We start from the raw sequence: 16,049 nt of genomic DNA, 5'->3' as shown, positions 1-16,049 counted from the left end.
TGTCATCCAGCTCCTGGGCAGGCTGAGGCAGGAGGGTGGCGACCCAGTGAGACCAGTGGTGTCACTCTTTCTAGCCCCACATAGAAGGGCTTGTCTACTTAGTAATTTCTATTCAGATCTATTGTAGTTTTGGTCTCTATCTTCTTAGAAGAAAGAAACTTAAGGTTTTACCTCTAAGAGCAGTTCCAAGTTCACTCTCCTTGGCACACATGTGTTTGTCGAGGGCCGACCCAAGTGCTGACAGTTCGCTCACAAACGCGTCTGATGCCCCTTTATTTGTACAGACCAATTATCTGGGCTCGTGCATGTAAATCAGGCACCAAAAGAATTTTGAAACTAGAATTCTGAACTGTGGATCTTGGGGATCAGTTGTATTCTCTGGTTTTAAGCCATTATATGGATTTTACTTTACAAAGTCAGTTTTGTTTAAAAGTTTCATCATGCGTTTATCACATTAACAATATTATAAGGGGATATAAAAAAACTCATAGTAAAAGAGATTTGCAATGCAAGTTAATTTTGGTGTAAAAAAAATATTTTTTTCGAGAGGTTTTTGCTATAGGTCGTGTGCGCTCGCCAGACAGACAGAGACATAGAGACAAAAAGCGAGAAATCCCCCCCCTAGGGGGAATGGCCACACCGCAATCCCTTCTCCTCCCAGGATCTTGGGCATGCACGCACACGTGCTCAGCGTGAGTTTTAAGCCACTGGGTCCGGGACGCGAACCACGGTCGACTACATGGGAGTCAGCAACATAGCCATTATGCTAACTGCTGGTCCCTAAAAAAAAATTAGATCCACTCATAACTGTTTCATAATACATATTTTCCATGAACTTTTTAAAGACACCCACCCCCTTATATTTCTTTCTGATTGTGTTCTTCCTTTATGAGACTGACAGAGGGGAAAGAGAAGGGGAGGGAGGAAGGGAGGGAAAGGAGAGGGACCTCCAGAGGGTCTCACTGTGTTACAGTTTTCTTGCCCCAGCTTCCCCACTAGAGGATTATAGGCACATACAGCTGTACTTGCCATGTTCCATTTGGCTCAGGAGTCAAACCCAGGTCTCCCATGTGGCTTCTAGCCTCCCAGGCAGTGGTTTGTGCCACAGCGGTTGAGCCAATTCTATCTCATTTTACTCAGAGTCTGTGGGTATAAAACTTTAAGAAACAATACATGTCTTTCTCTCTCTTTCTCTCTCTCTCTTTTTAATTCTGTTTACCAGAGAGAGACAGAGAGAAAAAGTGAGAGAGCACCCCCCCAGCGCGGATGGCCACGCCACGATCCTGCCTCTTCTATTCACCTCCTAAGATTTCTAGCATACATGCACACTTGTGCCTGGTGTGTTTTCTAAGCAGCCAGGTCCTAGACTTGAACCATGAGCCAGCCGTGTGGCATCCAGCCACTTTAACCACCATACTGGCCCTATTTTCCTGTTCTCAGATGTTAAAGTCTTCATCTGTATTTACTTGGCCATAGGCAAATCAGTATTTTCACCATTGTGTTGAAAAACAATTCTGACATAAAAACATACTGTGTTTACAGAATTCTCTTGAAACTATCACTGTAATGACTTCATCACACATTTAATACTCATTATAAGCTGAAACACAAGAACCTTTATATATAAAATTTCCCAGCAATGAACTGCTTATTTTACCAAATAAACCAGAAGAGATAAAAATCATGTGATCTTTTCTTCTCTTTGGAGCAAGGAGGGGACTGTGCGAATATATATGCATAGTGAGTACAAGTAATGTGTTGAGATGTTTACAAGTGGATGTTTTCATTCATGCCGAATGCTCTTAGGCATTAGGTGATTACTGAATGCAGCCATAAGAGCTATTTAATTAGGATGTAACAAGGCTTTTTACCTTGGACAAACTATTCTTTATTATATCTTCAGGACCAAATCAAGTTTAGTGGCCTGGATTTTTTACATGATTAACTTTTTTCATCATTAAGCACCATAATTTTTTTCCTTTTCTTTTTAAATATACAACTTATCCTTTGTTTTGATTCTCTTCCCTCCTTTTATTTAAAAAAAATTTTTTTTAGTTTTCCTTCTCCCGTGAATATGAGAGACAGACAGAGGCTGTCATCCCCAGTAGAGTCTCTATGCCACGACCTTCCTTAAGCTCCAGCCAGCCCTGCATGTGCCATGTGCACCTGGTGTGTTCAGGAAGGTCTCTGGATGCAAATCTGGAACCTTCCCATGTAGGTCACCTTTGTAGAGTGGAATGTCACTACCGTACAACTGGCTGGCCCCTTCTTCCCTCCTTTCAAACATGGTTCAAAAGTTTTCTTCATCATTTACTGTATTTGGGACCAGCAGTTAGCATAATGGCTATGTTGCTGGACTCCCATGTAGTCGACTGTGGTTCGAGTCCCAGATGTGGTAGCTTAAAACTCATGCCGGGTGCGTGTGTGTGCGTGCCCAAGATCCCAAGAGGAGAATGGAGGAGAAGGGATTGTGGCGTGGCCATCCCCCCTGGGGGGGTGATTTCTTGCTTTCTGTCTCTCTGTCTCTCTCTGTCTGGCGAGTGCACGTGCCTTAGAGCAAAAACCTCTCCCCCCCGCCCGAAAAAAAATTATTTACTGTATTTATGAATTAAGAGAGAATTTTTAAAATTAATTTAACTTTGGATTTTGATAGTTCATGGCTCTGGGGTTCTTCATTAGAAATTTTTATTTATTCATTCATTTATTTTAATTTGTCTAGAGAGAGACACAGAGAAAGAGAAAAAAGTGAGAAAACAAGCCACCAGTCCAGGGCTTGAACCATGGTTGGCTATGTGGGTATATCCAGTGCCTTAACCACCACGGCATCTGCTGACTCCAGCTCTGGGGTTCTTTAGGCCAGAAGTGCCCAACCTTTTTGGCACCAGGGACCAGTTTCATGGAGGACAGTTTTTCCACAGGTAGGAAATACTGATCTGTACTCCATCTCAGACCAGCAAGAATTGGATTCTCATGGAACGTGCAGCCCAGCTCCCTCACATGTCTGTTCACAGTGAGGTTCATGCTCCTGTGAGAATCTAATGCCTGCTGATGTGACAGGACGGGGAACTCTGGCGGTGGTATGAGCAATGGGAAATGCTGTAAGTGCAGATGTCGCTGAAGCCTCCCTCCCATGCTACTGCTCACTTCCCACCATGTGACCTGCTTCCTAACAGGCCACGACCCCTACAGGTTCATGGCCTGGGTGTTGGGGACCCCTACTTTAGACTCTTCAAAAAATTGCTTTCCCTGGCTAAGTGCACCCTGCAGAGATGATTAATGTGGCCCAAACCCAGTGCCCACTTGATGCAAAGAAGTTGTTTGTGGGTTGCTCATCTCTGAGACATGATTCTAAGGGGGCGTGGCAGGCTGGCATCAAGCAGAATTGAGGCTGATCTGTGGCGTTCAAGGTGTCCATAGTGAGGCAGTTCTGTGGGGCCAGACACAAGGGAAGTGCCTGAGGGGGGCAGGTCCAAGGTCATGTGCAGCTGGACGCTGTTAGCAAAATTATTTAGCTTCCCTAAACGTCACTTTCCAACTCTGAAAATGACAGTGATAATGTTGTCTGTCTGAGTTAAAGAGAAGACGGTCATACAAAGCTCGGGGCACGGGTTCGCACAGAGCAGGCGCACCCGTGTCATTATGTGCTGTTTGGAAGGTCATCCTGTCTGTGTTAGAGGCATGTCGGCCTTAGTGTTTTGAGACATTTTAGGGAAAAGTATATCAGAAAATACATACTACAGGTAATCAACAAGCAGGTGGACACCCAAAGGGAGAAAGGAGAGAGGAGGGGAAGAAATTAATAGAGGGTTAGCAGGGAAGGGAGGGTGTGGATTCCCCTGATGAGTGGATAAGAACCAAATGGACCCCTTTGACCGAATTAGCATTTCCTCTCTCAACATTTACATGCACGAGGGAATGAAGAAAAACAGGCCTAGTCTGGTCTGGAGTGAATTCTATCAACTGTCCCTGTTGCCTTCAGCTTGTCTCCTGCTTTTTTCTTCATAACATGACTTTGATTTTCTGGGGAAAAACCCTAGGAAGGCAGAAAATCTAGTTAATGTTTTTGGCACATTCCTGATTTTGAAATTAAATACAGTGCTTACAATTTTTTTTTTTTTTAAGGGAGAAAATGTAGCCTTTGGATCCCTGTTGCTTAGTGACGGGGCCTTTTGTATAATTGGTCTCAGGAGGGACAAAACATACTGAGAATAAGAGATTTGCTTGAGGAAAGGAAGGCAAAGTTCAGGTGCAAAAGCTGGACCGTGTTCAGAGATTTTGGAGCAGCCAGCCAGCTCTGGGGGGACCTGAGGAGGTGGAAAAGAGGGTGTCAGAGAGGGAATATTGGAAGGAGGCCGGTCAATGTCCTCAGCAGAGTGTAGGACTCTGTTTAAAATGCCTGCAGTAGTATAATGCACGAGGGGTCTTTGGGGGTCATTCTGTTGGGTCAGAAGTTGCCAGGAGAGTTGTTTGTCCCTGCAAATCAGAAGCAGAGAATATCAGACAGTACAGTCGAGTGCAGCGCGCACGCATTTGCTGGTGTGCTGATTAGTTCAGCCCGCAGCAGCTTCTTCCTTTGTGGCCAGCACGTCACTGCCTCCTTTTAGTGAGGGCAGGACTTGGAAATGCTTCTTAAGCTTTAGTTATTACTGGTGGCTGTAGTTCAGTGACATGCTATATAAATAGTGTGATGCCTTTGAGAATGATGCTGACGTCCTGGGCCATAATTAATTTATAAAACGAGTTCTTTGTTTTTTTAGTTTGAGCCTTTTAAGGTGATAATATTAATGAGCCTTGTTATCGATTGCATTCTTTTGTTTTAATTGCCTTGTATCCAGTGCAAACATGCGTAATGTAATTCCACTAAAATTGAGTACATATGTATAGTAAACAAGACGGAGTTACTTCTGGCTTTGCTCTTTGCAGCCTGAGCATGTTTTGAAGCGCTACAGGAGCTTGTACATTGGTAGCTTACAGAGACAAAGGCGGGGGACGGGGAGTGAATGTAGGACAACAGATTTCTGTAGTCGCTCGGGATGGAGAGTGAGGGCACACTGTCTTTTTTGGAGCCTAGGCAATTACAGGTAAGTATAAGAATGAGCCCGTGTATGGGGTAATGATGTAATGGTTAAGTAGTCGACCATGGTTCAAGTCCTGGACCCAGTGGCTTAAAACTCATGCTGGGTGCATGTGCGTGCATGCCCAAAATCCCCAGGGGAGAATGGAGGAGAAGGGATGGCAGTATGGCCATCCACCCTGGGGGACGATTTCTCACTTTCTGTCTGTCTTTGACTGTCCCTCTTGTGAGCACACACACCCTATAGCAAAAAAATCTCTCTTTAAAAAAACAAACAAACAAACAAAAAACACCCTTGTCAGGAATTTTGTATGCAGAGTCAGCATGGGAGGAGCATCAGAAATTTTGTTAATAATAATAGGTCCAAAGGCAAAATAAAAACATGACTTTAGTTTTCCTTTTAACTCTCAACTCTAGTCTGGAAAGGGAAGGACCCTTTCAACAGTGTACCAGTGTTAAGTCTCCATCTTGCGTCTTAATACACAGACCTGACCTCTACACATAGGGAGTAAGCCAAGGTAAATGGCCTCCTGCAGCAGGGACACTGTACCTGGAATGGAGAGGGAAGGACCGGCTGGGCTGGCAGGCCAGGAGGAATGGTGGTTCTTTGGAACCTGGGACATGCCACTCAGCTTCTTGTTTTTAAGAGAAACACATCTTTCAGGTGGGAGGGGAAAAAAAAAGTTGGAACCAACCCTGTCCTTCTCTCCTGCTCTACCTTGCACTCCCCAGAGGATAACTTTTTTTTTTTTTTTTTTTTTTGCTAGAGGATGCCTATACTCCTGACAGGGTGGGGAAGAGAGGGGGGAAAAGAAGCACTCCTCATAGGACCTGGTCGCAGTGCAGTCCCTTCTCCATTTCTCCCTTCTGTCAGGATTTAGAGCACGCATGCACATGGCAGACTTCTAAACCTCTGGGGTCTGGACTTTGAATCACAGGGTCAGCCTTGCAGGAGCTGGCCGCCTTACCCACCAGGCCATAGAACCGGCCACCCCAGAGGTATCGTCAAGACTGGCGATAAGAGGGATGTCACCGGGGCTCTCCTTTTTTTTAAGAATAAGGGTTATTATAATAGCTCCTGATGGAACTTTGTGCCCTGCTGGAAAACTTGTAATACTTTGCCAAGCAAATATCATGATCAAGCAGAAGGCTCAGCAGGAGTTTCGTTCTCACATGGAACCTCATTTATGAGGGACTTTCTCTGTGTTCTTCGTACCTTCTTCGCGGAGCTCCCCTGAGGAAGAAACCAGGGAGCCCTGTCCTGGAGGGCTGCGTGGGTTACTTTTGCCTGTTTGGGATCACAGTAATGGGATGTGATTAAAATCCATGGCCTCACTCTTAATAGTACTTGTCCCTGCACTTCAAATGCATTTCAAGAATTTCTTCTCAGGACCAGCCCCACAACACAAGGGTTAAACTCCATGCGTCGGGAGCAGGGTTGCACATGGCTGATGCCTGGTTTGAATTTCATGCAAGTGGCTGAAAAAACATGCCGAGCGTGTGCATGACCCAACTTCTGATGGGTTTGGAGGATTGTGACCTGAACATGCACCATCGTGGGTGCTTGCTCACTCTCCCCCTCCCCCACACAGGTGCCCTCTGGCAATTAAAAAAAAGAATTTATTTTCAGTTGTGTCACTTCAGGAAACTGCATGACTTCATGTGTTACCTTCTTGTAAATAATATTTTCATTTTTGTTCTGAACCAGAAACTTTACTACTTCATTAAAAAAAAATGCCCACATTGCTTTGTATTGTCACCCCTTGTTATTCAGTCACAAAATTTAATATTTGTCTACATTTTCTTTATATTATAAAATCTTAAGGTGTCTGTTTTATTCCAGATACAGCTAATGTCTGTTAACCGAAGGAACTATTTCATAGCTATATACTTACTTTCCCATTCTAAAATATTTTTCCCTCTGATCACTCCTATGTGTTCTGTTCTTTTTCTCTTTTGAGAGGTTTTTGCTATGGGGCACATGCGGTCGCCAGAAAGACAGAGACAGACAGAAAGTGAGAAATCACCCCCAGGGGGGATGGCCATGCCACAATCCCTTCTCCTCCATTCTCCTCTCGGGATCTTGGGCATGCACACACACGCGCCCGGCATGAGTTTTAAGCCACTGGGTCCGGGACGCGAACCACGGTCGACTACATGGGAGTCCAGTGATACAGCCATTATGCCAACTGCTGGTTCCTCTTCTTTCCTTTTATAACTTTTGCACTAACTTCAAGTATTATGGGATCTCCTGTTTAATCTCACAGTAATGTTTTTGACCTCAGACTTCATTGTACACTTTCTCTCCCTGTTCTTTATTTTTGCTCTTCTGAAAGCAGTATGGCATCCTAGTGTTGTTAAAGGGATGGAGGACCACTTCCTCCTGCATTAGGCACTTCAGAAATAGACCTTTTGAGAGGCTAGCCAGGTTGTGTGGTGGTTAAGGTGGCTGGATCCCACATGGCTGACTGCATGGTCTGAGTCCCAGACCTTGTACCTTGAAAAACACAGCAGGCCCATGTGATCGTGTGCTTCCAAAATCCGGAGAAAAGACAACCGAGGGCACGGGATGCTGTATGGTCATTCATTCCCCTCCTGCCCAGGGTGTTTTATCATGTTCCTTTCTCTTTCTCTCTGTCTGCCTGCCTCCAGCACACTTGCCTTATAGCAAATTAAATTTTTAAAAAAAATCATAAAGTAGGCCTTTTGAAGCCTTTGCCTGTTTTTGATTGAGTCCATCCTAAAAATGTGTGGTCCCTTGGTTGTTTAGATTCTGGGCAACATTTTAACTTTTATTTATACTTTTCTGGGGTTTGGTAAAAGATACAGTATAGCCAAGAGAATGCTTGAAAGGTGCTGTAATGCTTGTTACAGCACTGGGGGGTTATATTGCACTTCTACATTGTTTCTTTAGCAGCTACAAACTAATTTTTTAAGTGATCGTAGTAGTAGCAAGTCTCTAATGATCTACCTCTGCTCCAGTAGTTCCCTTCTGCAACCTCCTATTTCTTACATGCTAGACCTGACTGCAAATTTTACTGTCTTTTCTGTGATCTTTAAAATTTTAAATATGAAAATATGTGAAGTCTAGAAATATGTACAGGTAATTGCTAGTTTGAGAATTGTCGAGTCTACTCTAAGAACACAGCTCTTGGGACCAGCAGATGGCGTAACGGTTACATAGCTAGATGCCCATGTAGTCAACCACGGTTTGAGTCCCAGACCTGGCAACTTAAAACTCATGCTGAGCCGTGTGCGTGCGTGCCCAAGATCCCTAGAGGAGAATGGAGGAGAAGGGATTGTGGCATAACCATCTGCCCTGGGCGGGGAAGGGGGATGATTTCATGCTTTCTGTCTCTCTTTCTCTCTCTGTCTGGAAGCACACATGCCTATAGCAAAAACCTCTTAAAAAAACAAACAAACAAACAAAACCACAGCTCTTTGAAACAAACCCAAATTCTCGTTCTAGTAGTATTTCCCTTATATCTAGTCAATGCATGTAATAATGTTTCTATTGGGAAATATGTTCCCACTTTCCTCTTGACTGAGCACAAAGTTTAGGAGCTTAGTTGGCAGAGGTAGGGCACAGGGAAGCTTCTAGAAACCCTAGGAATTATTTCTGTGTGTCAGTCCCCAAGTTTAAAGCCCTTGCTATTTGTTCATATCTATAGCTCAAGCTGCTTAAAAGATGTCATATATTTTTTCTGTTTATTCCCAGTCAGTAAGCTAGTAAATTAACTTCTATAATTTATCTTTTTCATAAGAAGGAAAAGGTATTAGTGCCCTGGTATTGTTAAAATATATATGTGAAAATCTAATTGGAGGGTCATGAGATAATTTTTTTCAACAATAAAATGGTTTTCTTATTGAAAGAAATATGTATATTTTAAAACTTGGCAAAACATTTTATAAAAGATCATTTTTTCTTTAGCTTAGGCTGTTGAAGGCCCTTGGGGTTGTTATCCTGAACTTAACAGCCAGTTGCTACTCTGATAGACCATGCCAGGACCAGCAGTTAGTGTAATAGCTATGTCGTTGAACTCCCATGTAGTCGACCACAGTTCGAGTCCCAGACCAGGTGGCTTAAACTCACCCCAGGCGCATGTGTGTGCGTGTCCAAGATCCAGAGAGGAGAATGAAGGAGAAGGGATTGCGGTGTGGCCATCCCCCTGGGGGGCGATTTCTTGCTTTCTGTCTCTCTGTCTATCTCTGTCTTTCTGGCGAGCGCACATGCCCTATAGCAAACACCTCTCCAAAAAGAAAAAAAAAAATACTCAGGAGGTATTCAGAAAGTCTTGTAATGAGGATCATGGTGATGATTTTAGAATATTACTATCAGTTTGTCTTATTGTTGGTCATCCTTTTTTTCTTTTGCAGATACAGTTTTTTTGTTTTGTTTTGTTTTGTTTTTAAGAGTTTTTTGCTATAGGGTATGTGCGCTTGCCAGACAGAGAGAGAGCAACATAGAGACAGAAAGCGAGAAATCACCCCCCAGGGGGGGATGGTCATGCCGCAATCCCTTCTCTTCCATTCCCCTCTCAGGATCTTGGGCACGCACGCACACACGCCCAGCGTGAGTTTAAGCCATCGGGTCCGGGACGTGAACCGCGCGGTGTGGCCATCCCCCTGGGGGGCGATTTCTTGCTTTCTGTCTCTCTGTCTATCTCTGTCTTTCTGGCGAGCGCACATGCCCTATAGCAAACACCTCTCCAAAAAGAAAAAAAAAAATACTCAGGAGGTATTCAGAAAGTCTTGTAATGAGGATCATGGTGATGATTTTAGAATATTACTATCAGTTTGTCTTATTGTTGGTCATCCTTTTTTTCTTTTGCAGATACAGTTTTTTTGTTTTGTTTTGTTTTGTTTTTAAGAGTTTTTTGCTATAGGGTATGTGCGCTTGCCAGACAGAGAGAGAGCAACATAGAGACAGAAAGCGAGAAATCACCCCCCAGGGGGGGATGGTCATGCCGCAATCCCTTCTCTTCCATTCCCCTCTCAGGATCTTGGGCACGCACGCACACACGCCCAGCGTGAGTTTAAGCCATCGGGTCCGGGACGTGAACCGCGGTTGACTACATGGGAGTCTAGCGACATAGCCATTATACTAACTGCTGGTCCCGCAGATACAGTTTTGTAGAGACTTCATCTTTTTTAAAAAATATTTATGTATTCGTTTAATTCCATTTGTTGTTATTTTTTAATTTGAACAGAGAGAGAGAAAGGGAAAGTGAGGAAGCAATCTTCCAGGTTTGGGACACAAACCGTGGTCTGCCATGTGGGAGTCCCACGCCCTTAACTACCACGCCACCTGCTAGCCCCGAGACATCATCTTCCTTGATTACATATAGCTCTAACTGTTCTACAACTTATGCTTTTATAGTGTGCTATTTAATACCTTCACATCCTGTTTTGTACAGGTCCTTAATTTTTTCAGGCATGTCTGCTTTGTCACCCCAGAAAATAAGTTGAGCCCCTTAAACAGCAGTCACATCTCTCTGTCTTTTCAAACACCTCTCTCCTTATCTCCCTGCGATTGTGATCCCAACATATGATTATGGATTTGAATTGCATTACGTGGATTAAACTGGAACTCCAAGTGGAATGAACTTGTGGGTGCTTATTCTCCCAAATGGATTGTTCTGTCTTTTCTAGCTTGCAAAATAAAGTAATTTTTTTCTGAGATGTCCAGCTGCACCAAAATAAACAGAAAAAAACCCCATGTGTTCCTAGAAGGATTGTATTTAATATTTTTGGTGGTAGTTCTTCGTTTATGTCATCTTCCAATAGCATTGAAGTATTGGGTTGTTGGGAACATCATGACACTTTTCAAAAATTAATTTTGTTTTTTAAAGAATTTTTTATTTAATTTTATTCATTGTCATTATTTTTTTATATTTTAGTTTTTTGAAGTTGACTAGAGAGAGAGAAGGAAAGTGAGAAAGTGAGCTGCCAGGTCTGGTGCTTGAACCATGGTCAGCCATGTGGGAGTCCAGCCACCTTAATCACCATACCACCTGCCAGCGCTAAATTAATTTTATGTTTATTTATCATTGTTATTATTTTTCCATTTGCTATAGGACATATGTGCTCACCAGAGAGAGAGAAAGTGGGAAAGCAAGCCACCAGGTCCAGGACTTGAACCGTGTGGGAGTCTAACATCTCAAATGCCATGCCACCTGCTAGTCCCGTTCATGATGCATCTTTGCATAGCAAAACAGGAAAATAGGTAATGACTTTCCCAGCGACCTAATAGATACAAAAGAAAGAAAGAAATGAGGAAACTCCTCTCCCCAATCTAAGTGTGGGCTTAGATTTCTAAAATAATGAAATACGTGTTGCTTTTCAGTATTTTGTTTTGTGGTACCCTAATTGTGTTGCTAGAAAGATAAAATCAGAAGTATTACAAGCATTAAAGGACTTTACTTGTGCAGTTAGTCCATTGAATGAGCTTATAGTAAGGTTCTAGAGAGAAGTTTTGAAAGCCTAAATAGTTTGTTTGATATACTCACAGTGCCTTCGGAATTACATGCTGAAACAAAAGCTCAAGACATGTTAAGTAAGGCAAGAAAGGAAGTGGCACCGGGACCTGAAGAAGCCTGGAGGCTGTGGCCCAGGAAGGAGAGACAGCAGCGACCCCTACTTCCTAGGCCTTCTACCCACTAAGCCCTGCCCTCACCTAGGCCCACCTTGCCCTCTTGCCTGTTCAAGCTCCAATTTCCTTCTGACTGACTGTAGTGTTGGCTTTGAAATCAGGTACACTTAGGTTGCCTCTGTTACCTGGCTCAAACATGTTGAGTAACTAACTCAATTTCCTTGTCAACTAGGAGTCCCGTCTTGTATTAATACAGTTGTAGTGAAGGTTAGAGGTAGAGTATGAACGGGCCTAGAATACATTATTTACTACTGGTACATTCTTCCTGCTCCTTGCCCACCAGCACCAGCCGCCATCCTTCGCACAGTTCTGGCGTGTCGCAGGCCCTCTGAGTGCTCTCTCAGTGGCAATATTCACATGTCATCCTAGAGAAAGCCTGACCAGCTCCCCTGCAGACTTACACAACTTGCACAGTTCGTGATCCCGTGTCACTTTGTGCCTGTCCAGAGGCCGCTTTGTGATATGACTTTCTTGTGAACCTCCAGAGGCATGGGCTTAAATGCCTCCAGGTTTGGATCTTGCTGTCTTAGCAGTGCGCTCTGTACGTGTGAAGCTCTCCATCAATGTTTGTTCAATGAATTAAAATTCTTTGCCAAGAGCCTAACCTTTTTGGGGACTTTAGAAAAAAAAAAAATTGTGGGCCAGCTCTATGGCCCAGTGGTTAAAGGAGCCAGATCCCACATGGCTGACTGTGATTTGAATCCTGGCCCTTGTGACTTGAAAACCACATTGGGCATGTATGCCCAGATTCCTCACAGGATTGAGAAATGGAGGAAGAGGCATTGTGGTGTGACCACTGGGGGATGCTTTCTTCCCCAACCCCATCTTTGTCTCTGGTGAGTGTACATACTCTCTGACAATTAAAAATATATATGAATGTAATTTTAAAAAGCAGCATTTCTTTTATTTACTTACTAAATTCATTCTTGGGTGAAAAACAGGTCTTAAAATTTCCTTGGCTCCTTTAGTATGTACACTTAGAAAGCTTGAAGGTATTAAATGCCAGAAGTTCCTTAGGTCTCATAGAACTTTCCATACTTACTGTGGTATGTGAGAGTTTGCATACTGACCATGGTAGGTTGTGAAAACTCCAGACATTCATTTTCAGATTAGTTAGTTGCTCTAGGTGCACATTTGCAATTCTGCGTATTAGAATGTGGTTCCTAAAAATAGGGCGATTTAACATGGAATCTGACAAGTTGCAATGTAGTTGACATTCACACACCTCAGGGCCAGGGTTCAGAGTCTCTGGTGTTGTACTGAAGTATCTGACTAAAAGCCAGGGTCTAATAAACTAGAGCAAGTGAGACTTTCGTAATATTACCAACGCAGGTGGCAACTGCCAGCCACATGTGTCCGAGTCTGAGCAGGGCAGGGTCTGGCAGGTTGGTCCACAGTGTCTGAGCATTGGCCTTCCGGTCTCCTTGGGTACCTTGGATTGAAATCAGATGAAAAAATAGACACATCACATAAGTCTTTTCTATTTTAATTTGCCACTTCTGGGACCAGCAAATGGCATAATGGTTACATTGCTGGACTCCCACGTGTTCTACCATTATGTCACTGGACTCCCAGATAGTTGATTGGTTCAAGTCCCAGACCTGGCAACTTGAAACTCACTCCAGGCCCATGTGCATGCATGCCCAAAATCCCAAGAGGAAAATGAAGAAGGGATTGTGGCATGGCCTTCCCCTTGGCAGGGGGGTGGATAATTTCTCACTTTATGTCTGTCTTTCTGGATAGTGCATGCCCCTATAACAAAAAAATCTCAAAAGAAAAAAAAAGTCATTCCCTTTTTTGCCATTTTAAAATTTATGTTTTATATTCTCCATTGTCTTTGAAAATTTTTCCTTTAATGCTATGTTCTATACTTTCTTGGTCTTTTCAGCTTCAATGTTTGCATGTAAAATGTGAAACCTGTGCAAATATAATGAAGATAAATGTTGTTACTAGAAAACATTTGTTTTTCCTTTTTGACAGGGAAGTCTTTCTCTTTTTAATGCAAACTGTAAGCAGGCCAACCTGTGCTTTTCAGGCACCGTCAGCCATAGTAGGAAAGTACCATACTGTCAGCTGCAGCTTCCTGGTAGAACGGGGGCAGGGGATAGGACCAGCAGATAGTGTAGTGATTATGTCACTGGACTTCCATATAGCTGTCTGCAGTTCGAGTCCTGGAGCCAGTGGCTTGAAACTCACACTGGGGAAACGCACACCGGGCATGAGTATGCGTGCCCAAGGTCCCGGGAAGAGAATGGAGGAGAACGGATTGTGGCATGACTATTCCCCCCGGGGGGGGGGGTGATTTCTCACTTTCCCTCTCACTGTCTGTCTCTGTCTGTCTCTATCTGTCTGTCTCTCTCTCTGGTGAGTTACGTGCCCTAAGGGAAAAGCTTCTTAAAAAAAGAAGAATGGGGATGGCTTCTTGCTTTTGATCTAGCAGAGCACACTTCTGTTTGGTGGGGTTCAGTGGAAATGGGTGTGTAGCCTGGCGCTTGGTGCACCTCCTGTCCCTGGGTGATCTCCTTACTCCAAGGTTCTGCTGCTTTTAACCTAAAGATCTCATTTAGACTAAATAAATGAAAAGAAATATGTGAGTCTATATACGAACACATACGTATATATAAAATTTGTCGTTGTTGGTTTTCATTTCTCAGGTCTTTGAAATGTGCAAAAAAAAAAAAAAAAAAAAAAAGCACACTGACTTACCCTTAAGGGCTTTATTTAATACCTGGTTTATCCTTTGTTAATATTTTATAGTCAATTTGAAGAAGTTTAGAAATAGGGCCTCTTGCTTTGTGTCATGCGCCATGAGGTAAAACTGCTGTTCAGAAGCAGTCCCTCAGCCTCCTCCCTCGTCTCTCCAGCCTCCCGTCCCCGCTCAGTGAGTGCCGTCTCAGCCCCAGCCATGTGCCCCCTGTTGCTCTCACTGTTTTGTCGTGGCCGTCAGCGTGGCGTAGTAGAAGAGTGGTAGGGGAGCTAGGACATTTGAATTCTTAAGCTAGTGTTGAAGTGATGGGCGCTTTATCCCTGCTCGTTCCGGGATGCTATGAATAGCCCACATTTCCTACCCCATCCACACCCTGAGCCTTTGCGTCTTGGGAGGACTGTGCTTCCTCTTGGGGCACCTGTCAGAATGACCGATCTCCCAGCCCAGCCTTGAAACACCCTCTGGATATCTTCCTTGACAAGTAGCAATGGCACTTCTGTGTTGTTCCCAAGTCATCCTTAGGGCACACTTAAAACTCCGAAAGAAAAAGTGATTCTTACTGCTCAAGGCCGAGTACTCCGGACATGGTCCCCTGATTGAAGGCGGAGGTAGAAGCGGGCACGTGTGCACAGCGCACCCCTGCACCATCAGCACGCTCTGTGCCAAGCGTTGCAGCTGCGCATTTATTTGAGATGAACAAGATGTGTGCCTGGCCAGCCCTGAGGGGGCCTCTAATTGTAGGCCGGCAACATTGCCAGGCCCCGTCTCAATGTGGCACGACTTCCAAAACACAGCCTCAGGTCGGTCGAGCTTGTCTCAGGGACTGGTTCCGGAGTCTCTACGCTAATCCTTTAACGAGACTTTCTGAGGAGGTGGGTTTGCATTCTTTATGGGGTATTGGTTTTGTTTGTGTGTTTGTTTTGTCTTCTTTTTTTAAGACTATCTCTTTCTGTCACAAGTCTCCTGTCTCAGCTTCCCAAGTAGGCATGTCCCCCCTCACCAAGCGTGAGGACAGGTTGCCCTGGGAGTTAAACCACCAGCTGGGCCTATGAGATGTTGTACCATTCTCTTAATGTACGTGGATTAGTGGCCTCACCCCTTTTAAGCATGTGAAAATGGCATAATTTTTTTTAGAGAGATTTTTGCTATAGGGCATGTGCACTCGCCAGAGACAGAGAGAGAGAGACAGAAAGTGAGAAACCACCTCCCATGGAAATGGCCATGCCCCGGTCCCTTCTCTGTTCTCCTCTTGGGATTTTGGGTGGGCATGCCCGCACACGTGCCTGGCATGACTTTCAAGCCACTGGATCCTGGACTGGAATCCTGGTCCACTACGTGGGGGCGTCCAGTGCTGTAGCCATTACACCATTTGCTGGTTCCTAGAATTTTTTGATTTGTCTTTTTAAGGACAATGCCTTTGCAGTTTATTATATTATTTATAGCACCTCTACTTGGAAGAGATGACAGATACTATAGAGACTTGGTCAATATAGCAAGTGCTAGTTTGATAAAGTGAAATTGTCCCAATGTTACAATTTTTCAGGAAGTTAGCCAGATTTCTTCATTTTTTAAAATGAGTAATTTCAGTCATCACTTTAAATTCCACAGGACTTTGG

At 43.9% G+C, this 16,049-nt stretch overlaps 1 protein-coding gene across 1 annotated transcript in view; it reads left to right on the top strand.

The window, feature by feature from the left end:
- SNX18 (sorting nexin 18) overlaps positions 1 to 16,049 on the top strand; it is a gene marked incomplete at its 5' end in the record, with an annotated part of 34,990 nt that overhangs the window by 16,163 nt on the left and 2,778 nt on the right.

This window comes from Tupaia chinensis, unplaced genomic scaffold (genome assembly GCF_000334495.1).
Source record: "Tupaia chinensis unplaced genomic scaffold, TupChi_1.0 Scaffold000251_1, whole genome shotgun sequence".
Lineage (NCBI taxonomy): Eukaryota > Metazoa > Chordata > Mammalia > Scandentia > Tupaiidae > Tupaia > Tupaia belangeri.
This window is presented reverse-complemented; position numbering and strand designations above follow the sequence as displayed.